Consider the following 8,484-nt stretch of genomic DNA (forward strand, 5'->3'; position numbering starts at 1 on the left):
GTGTCCGGGCACTCTGAGATGAACCTGGCGTGCTTTTAGATGGGCTCCAGATCGAGGCCAAAGTTCCTGCCCAGGATGCCCCGTGCCTGGACTTGGGTGCAGTTATTGATAAGAACTTCCAGGTGTGAAACCGACCTCTCGACTCCAGTGGAAGCAGCGGCTTCTTAGAACTGAGACACCACAGGAGGGGCAGGAGGAACAGCGCGGCAGGGAGGGTGCTGCCTCCGTTTGACCCCGGCCCCTACAGCTCCCTGAGCCCCACCCGGAGTGCACCCTGAGCAATCCCTGGCTGTGGCACAATCCGAGTGCCCGGGTGAGAGAGAGCAGCTGTGCCAGGAGGGGGCGCCCCAGCTGCCAGGGAGCAGAGCCGGGAGGCCTGGGAGGGCTGGGCCAAGGGACATGTGAGAAACTGCCTGGACGCACCTCTGGTCCTGCCAGGACCAAACCCTCTGCCTGCTCCTGGGGCGGGGTGGGTGCCATGCCATGCCGCCTTGGGAAGGGTGTGGGTGCGGGGCTCTGCAGGGGCTACCAAAAGGGCCTGGAGGGCCGCAGGGCTGCTTGGGTGCCTGCTGGCCGGGGAGGGAAGCTGCCGGGCCACCCTTCTCCCCTCATTGACCCTGAGCTCTGCCACACCTGCAGTGCCTCCTTCACAGGGGAAGGGGAGGCTGGAGAGAGGACGGCGGCGGGGAGGGCGTCCCTGAGCACCTCCAGGGGTCACTCCAGAGCACAGAGCCCGAGCAGCCCCAAGCATGGCCGGGTGTGGCCCCCAAACCAGGCTCCCTGACTGTCTGTCCCCGCCTCCTCCTGCACCCACGTGGCCAGGAGGTCACTCCTTGCAGTTCTTTGATGTAAAGGAATTTCCTGGCAATTAAACTGTGTTCAATGTGTGGTTTGGCAGAACTGTGTCCTCTGCGTGGAGGTTTCTTGTTTGTAATCAGACTTTTGGGGGCAGAGACAGGCAGGGCTTCCGGTGCTGACCTTGGTGGGGCCGAGCCTGTTCAGTACTCACTGCCCCTGTCCCTGGGCATCACCGGTGCAGCCCCCGAGACCCCAAGCTCCGAAGGGGTGACCCAGAAACCCCACACCGCGTCCATCTAGCGGGCAGTCCTCGGGGGCCCCAGATCTCCTGAGCCTGGCACGACTGGACCCCCCAGAAGAGGCCCTGGTGCCCAGCTGCCCTGCCGGGTGCATGCCTGCCATCATCCGCCTTGTGATCCCGGGACTGCGGCCTGGCACTGAGCACTGTGCCCCATGGTCCCCGGGCACGGCCGGGCTTTGCTGGGGGATGGTTTGAATTTATCGAGCTGCATTAGAGAAATATCTGCGTTGGCTGGAGCGCCCGCTTTTAAGACAAAACACAAAGGCAGCAGAAAGCTGACTTGTCTGGGGAAATGTTTTCCTGGTTTCCTGCTCGTCCTGGGGAGACGTGACCTAGTTCCCCATGCCCGCCCAGGCTGCGGCCATCAGACAGGTCTATTTCGGGTGAATGTCCCCCCTCCCGGGACTGCGTGGCCAACTGGACATGAGCCGAGCAGGCAGTGGGTAGGGACCGGCTGCGTCTACACCCACTGATGGTATAGGTGCACACCTGGCCTCTCACCCACTTCCCCAGATAGTCCGGCCTGGCCCGGCCCGGCTCTAGGCAGTTTGTCTGGAGAGAGGAAGATTCTGGAAGTGGACTCTGCTGGGATGGGGATGGCAGCCAGGACTGGCCCTTGCCACCACCTAGTCCTCACACTAGCTGGGCTGAGGTATGGGTGTGTGGCTTAGCCCACGGCCGCACCTGCTGCCTGCCGAGCTGTTGGCTTGCCCCCACACACACACACATGTGGAGCCTCTCGCCACCCCGATCCCCCGCGGGGGAGCCCCTAATGGAGGCCACGGCCCCTGCATGCTCTGGGAGCCGCGGGCACCTGAACTGTTCTCATTAGCCTGGAACCCGGGCTTCTGGCTGCCTGACGTGCTCGTTAAGGCGAGGCCCGGGCCGGCGCCTGGTGACACGCGTGCCAACTGCATCTCCACACGCAGACGGACACTTTCCTCCCCCAAAGCTTGGGATAGAGAGCGATGCCATGGGCCCAGCAGTCATGGACACGGCAAGGAACAGGACGTGGGAAGGCGTCTCCCGGGTCCCAACCCACCTCCTGCCCCTGGTGTTTGGAAGCTCCCCACCCCCCACCTACCTACCCCCAGCTGATTCCTTCCTCAGCCTCCCCCTCACACACAGTGAGCCTTTGGTTGAGGAGCAGCTCAGCTGTGACGGCCAGCACCTGTCCCCAAGCCCCCTGGGGAGAAGCACCACCTGAGCACGGCTGCTGCAAGCCCAGAACCAAATTACAAAGGAAAGAAAAAGAAAGTGAGCTTCTAGATGTCAGAAATGAGAAGAAAGAGCCAGTCAAGGGGCAGATCATGGAAAGGTGCTGAGGGGCCTCGCAAGGTGCTTCTCAGTGCAGATGCCCACCCCTGCCCCGCCCCAGGGCCCCAACCCTTCCTGACACCGTCCCCCTGCCAGGCCCTGCAGAGGCACATGGGCCGTGGAGACGGCTGCACCCTCCCTCCCTCCTGAGCACTGCTGGGCCTCTGACCCCCACCAGGCGAGCCCCCTTAAACACATACATCCACACAAGGTGACTGCCAAGAACTTTATTTGGGAAAACCAACATCTCCCTGAAGCCAGACAGAACAGCACGGCGAACGAAGAGCGTCAGGTGCAGAAGCCGTCTCCAAAGTCTGGCTTGGCTCCACAGGGAGCTGCTTGGGCTCCGGGACAGTGTCCGCCACTCCAGGAGCCTGTCGCCTGGACCCTCCCCAGAGCTCAGCTCCCACATGGGCCATGGTGGCCCGGTGTTTGTGAGCTGTGTGTAGATGACTGAGTTGTGTGTGTGTGGATGATTGAGGTATGTATGTGGATGACTGAGAGACATGTGTATGGTTGGCTGAGGTGTGTGTCCACAACTGAGGGGCATGTGTGTGTGTGTGTGTGTGTGTGTGTGTGTGTGTAAGGCTGAGGAGTGTGTGGATGGCTGAGATGTATGTGTGTGGATGACTGAGGTGTGTGTGCGCAAATGAGAGGTGTGTGTGTGTGTATAAGGGTGAGGAGTGTGTGTTGGATAACTGAGGAGTATGTGTGGATGGCTGAGGGGTGTGTGTGTGGAAGGCTGAGAGGTGTGTGTGTGTGTCGACAGCTGAGGGGTGTGTGTGTGTGAGTGTGTATGGATGGCTGAGGTGTGTGTGTGTATGTGTGTGTGTGTGTGTGTACAGCTGAGGGATGTGTGTGTGGACAGCTGAGGGGTGTGTGTGTGTATATGTGGGGATAACTGAGGGGTGTGTGCGTGTGAGTGTGTGTGGACGGTTGGGCGAGTATGTGTGTGTATGGAACAGCTGAGGGGTGTGTGTGTGTGTGTATGTGTGTGTGTGTGAGTATGGATGGCTGAGGGGGGTGTGTGTGTTTGTGTGTATATAACTGAGGTGTGTGTGTGGACGGCTAAGGTGTGTACACAACTTAAGTGTGTGTATGTGTGTGTGTGTGTGTGTGTGTGTGTGTGTGGCTGGGGCCAGCCCAGAGGCTGCTGCCTGCAGGCACACCAGCTCTTGCAGATGCCGCCCCACTCCTCAGGAGCCTGAGGAAGGCTGAAGCAGTAGAACCCTGTGCGGCTCACACTGCATGAAGGGGATGTCCTGGGACCCTCCAGAGCAGGAAGCCCCGATCGTGCTTGTCCCTGACTCCCCAGACCTGTCAGGGGACACAGGATGTTTCCAACAGCCAGAGAAAGGACGCGGCCCCGAGGCCCCAGCAGAGGCCCAGCCCTGCAGCCCTGGAGATGAGCCATTGCTGGTACTGGAGCCGCACTGGGTCTGTCGGAGCCTGGACAGGGAAACCCTGGGTGGAGGTGGCGGCTGGTGGTGCGCTCATGCCTGGGCGGGTGCCCCTGTGGTTGCCCATGTGCCCACCATGGGGAAACCAGCCATTTCCTTAACTTCTGTACCTCAGGAGGACCCAAGAGAAAGGGCTTTCCCTCTCCCCCGTGGAGCTAGCCCTCGGCCTGAGTCCAGAGCCGCCCTGACAGCCCAGCCCACGCCTCTTACCGGCCCAGGACAGGTGACCCCTGCTGACCACAAGCATGTCTGCCCCTGGATGAGGCAACCCCATGCGGTTCTGCAAGATACACTGGACAGAAGTGGGCTCTAAACAGCACCAGTGAACGTCCCTGCGGGGCTGGGGGCATCACGGGCGGGGCTGGAGAGGGTCCTGTGGTGACCAGCCCATGGACTCGCCCACATCAGCCTCCCGAGTCCTCCCCGGGCAAGGCAGAGAAGCTGCGCTGGAACCAGGGTTTGGCCTGACTTATGCCAGCAATGAGCTGGACCTGCCAGGCTTAGCCCGTGAAAACAAAGACACTGAGTTCAATCTGCACTTCAGGGAGACAAAAGTAACTTTCAGGATGTCTAAAATGTTGCATGGGAAATGCTAACGACTTGTCTGTTGTTTAGCAAAACAAATCTTTTTTTTTTCTTCTGTCGTGTATCTGGTAGCCCTGAGTGCAGCTAAACCATAAGACTAGAGATGAAACTGGTATTTGCAATGTAGCAGCTAATCCTTCTTAAGTGAAATGAAATTATGCAACGGTCAGTGGCTTTTGTACACTTTGTAGCACTGTAGTACTGTCCTCCCGTTGTTCATTGATTTCCTTGAGTGGGCACCGGTAACGTCTCCATTGTGAGACTTGTTACTGTTTTTGGCATATCGAATATGCCACGGGGAGCTTGCCAGGCTCTGCCTTGCGGGCAGGACACTCTCAGTAGCTTGCTGGGCTCTCCAAGAGGGACGGAGAAATCAAACCCAGGTCGGCCACATGCAAGGTAAACACCCTACCTGCTGTGCTATCGCTCTAGCTCTTTGCACACTTTAACCATACTAATTAGAAAACATGACCATAGTACTGTTTTTACTTGGAATATAATAAGAATTGACTTAACGCAATTAGTCTAGGTGTGCCACTTAATAATTTGTGTATCACTGTCACTGTCCTCCCGTTGTTCATCGATTTTGCTCAAGTGGGCCCAGTAACATTGTGAGACATGTTACTGTGTTTGGCATATCGAATACATCATGGGGAGCTTGCCAGGCTCTGCCGTGCGGGCGAGATACTCCCAGTAGCTTGCCAGGCTCTCCGAGAGGGGCGGAGGAATCAAACTCAGGTCGGCCATGTTGGCTGCATGCAAGGCAAACTCCCTACCCGCTGTGCTATCGCTCCAGCCCAATTTGTATATACATCACAAAATTATATGCAGCTCTTTAGCATCCTTCCCGCAAAGCTACAAGCTGTTTTGGTGGTGGTGGGACCCTCCCAAGCAGTGACCAGGGGCCTAGGGGTCACTGTTGGTGCTTGGGCCAGCTGTTCAGACCAAATAATCAAATGGCTGTAAGTCCACTCTCTGTGGTGGCCTTGTCTGTTTGTGTCAGCACAGTACTGGCATTGCAAAATGAGATTGTAAGTTCTATTCCCCACCCCACCCCCCCCCCCCAGTTTTAGAGGACGGTGGGATTCGTTCATGAAATGGTGGGCAGCAATCCCAGTGATGCCACCTCCCTTGGACTTTGCTCTCGACTCGCTGCCCTTCCCGTGGTTGTGGTGACCGCAGGTCCCCTTTGCCTGGCTCCTGCCCAGAGATCCCTTGCTGGAAATGCTGGTTTAGGTGGGTGTGTGCCCATCGGCCCCGAAGGGAGTGACCTTAAGTGCAGAGGCAGGAGTCAGCCCTGAGCACTGCCAGGTGGGACACTTAGACCAAGACAAAAAGTCAGAGCTTTGGGCAGCGATAATAGCGGGGGTTCTACCCTGTCAGTGTCCATAGTCATGACACCTTTGCACAGGGCCAGTTCTCCCTCCTGGGATGTGTAGGGAGGGGAGGTGTGGGGGGTCTGAATGAAGCATTTCATTGATTGCATGATGACAAATTGAACCCAAGGGCCGCAGACCTTCAGGTCCAGCCGCCCTACCCTGCGTGGCCCCAGGAGGGCCCTGCACGCTGCTTCCTGCCCCCAAGTGACACCCCCCCCCGCCCCTGCTCCTCCTGGCCCTTTCCTAGCTTCCCCCACAGGTGCTGACCACATGGGAGGCTGGGGAGGCGGCCAGATCTGGGGCCTCTTGCCCTGTCGTGGACAGAGCCTGTGTGTGCACTGGACGTGTCACTTGGAGGGGTGACCCTGGGCCCTGTCCGTCCATATGAACAGCTGCAGTGAAAGGCGTCCAGCTGCGACCAAACAGGGTTCCTGGCTGGCTGTGCCTCAGGGTGCCCTTGGGGCAATGCTGGGGGACTGAGCGAACTTCTCTCGGACCCCCACCCTTAAAGAGGCTGCCGGAGAGGGGCCTGGCCAGGGACATGGGCCTGCCCACTGCGTGTCCTTCTGGTGCACGGCGAGCGAGGGGCACGGGAAGGCTGGCTCTCCCTGTGACTGGGGAGTATGGCCTGAGGGGAAACCGACCGGACCCTGGCCAGGCCCAGCCTCGGCAAGGCGGAATTTTCCACTGCACTGGGGTCTGGCCCCCACATCCCGGATTTCCCTTCAGTTCCTCCACCACGGAGTCATCTTCTGCCCCCAGTCAGGGCCACCCTGATCCCACCGCGAGAGGGTGGCTGTGGCTCTCCGGGGTTTCCCGAGAGCAGACCCTGTGGAATGGGATTCCCCCACACCCCCACAAAGCCCCCAGAGGCGGGTTGGAGAGCAGCTGTGTGCAGGCCCTGGCTGACATGTGAGGAGCAGCCCCACAGCTGTCCCAGCTCTGGTCAGGGATGCAGCAGAGCCAGGCGGGGACAGAGGTGGGGGCCGGAGGCAGGGGTGTGGCTGAAGACAGGTGACAAGGGTGATGCCGTGTGGAGGCAGGGAGGCTGGATGTCCTGGCAGGGGAGCTTCCAGCACCCCCCATCTCCCCCATGTGGAGACGCATCTGAGTGCTGGGGGGGTGGCGCCCACTCTCCTGACCCCCTGGGCCTCTGACAGTCAGGCCCTGCCTCCGGGCTGGCCTCCCCGTGATGGAACTGTGAAAAAACACGGCCTCTGGGTCTTGCTAATGGCTTGAAAATGTGTAAAATGAAACCACTGTGGTCACAAATCACAGCCTCAGCCAGACTAATTAACGTCGTTACAAAAACTGCCCTACCTATGCTGGTTGTTTGGGTGAGCCCCAAGAGGCCTCCCCCGCTGCTGAGGAGAGAATCGTGTGTGTGTGTCTGTGTGTGTCTGTGTGTGTGTGTGCCTGCCTCAACTCCCCTGCTGCTGAGGAGAGAATCGTGTGTGTGCGTGCGCACGCTGCCTCAGCTCCACAAAAGAGCGCACACACCCACTAGGGACAGGCACAGCAGCCTGGAAATAGATGCAAACACTTCCCTGTCTCCGGGGACCAGCCTGTACCCCAGTCACTGAGCCATCACCCCCTGGTCTCACGCCTTTTCTTTTCACTTGGGGCCACTCCCTGCAGCACTCACAGGACCATGTGGGGTACTAGGGATGGAATCCGGGTCTGCCAAGTGCTCACCCCACTGTCCCATTGCTCCAGTGCCTCCTACAGTGTCTTTACAAAAGCATCTCTCGGGCTAGAGAAATAGTAAAGTGGGAAAGCCTTGCAGGAGCCCACCCAGGTACAACCCACTGTACCCCACATGTTCCCAGGGCCACCAGGAATGAGTCTGGAGTATCGCAGGATGAGGCCCAAAGACCCAACACCCCTACCCCCAAGCTAAAGAGAAACTCCCAGACCACACTTAGGATGCATTAAATAAATATAAATTTTATTAAAAACACTCACATAGCGTTATCAAGGAATGATATATAATAATAAACGCTTTCAAATAACCTGCATTCATAACATTACAATACTTACAGTATTTATATCCATCATCAGATTTTATAGGCCAAACATCTCATGAAAAATGAAATGAAGCTAGTTTTAAAAAAGCATAGGAAAAAAATGCAGAGTTTGTTATCTTAGTGTCAAACTGCGACAGTTTCCTACACGAGCCAGCCACTGTGTGTCAATCACATGAAAAACTCATTCAAGTAAAGTCGCCACCACACACTAGCATTTCAAGCCAGTGACACCACTGACCTGGCCACAAAGCTCAGCCTGTCAGCTGGTCTCTCCCTCACCCCCAGCCCCACGTCCTGTTCTCGGTAGCCAGCAGTTTGACAAGTGACAGTAGATGACAAAGCAACCAGATATTCATAGGGGGTAGCTGTCTCCACACCAGCCAACGGCACGGCACGTGGTAACCAATCAGTCAGGCTCAGCCTCAGCCAAGGATCAGAACCTGGGTCTGGGCACAGACGCACTGGAAACTGAATCAGCCAAAAACCATGAGAGATTTCTTCAAGAGATAAAAGCCAGGTTAAAAGATCCAATCAATTAATATAGATTTGACTGATTTTTTAAAAAAGGGGGGGGGTTTCCTCTGATAAATTTGTTTGATAAGTCTCTGTGTGAAACT

This window comes from Sorex fumeus, unplaced genomic scaffold (assembly GCF_029834395.1).
Source record: "Sorex fumeus unplaced genomic scaffold, SorFum_2.1 ptg000024l, whole genome shotgun sequence".
Classification (NCBI taxonomy): Eukaryota; Metazoa; Chordata; class Mammalia; order Eulipotyphla; family Soricidae; genus Sorex; species Sorex fumeus.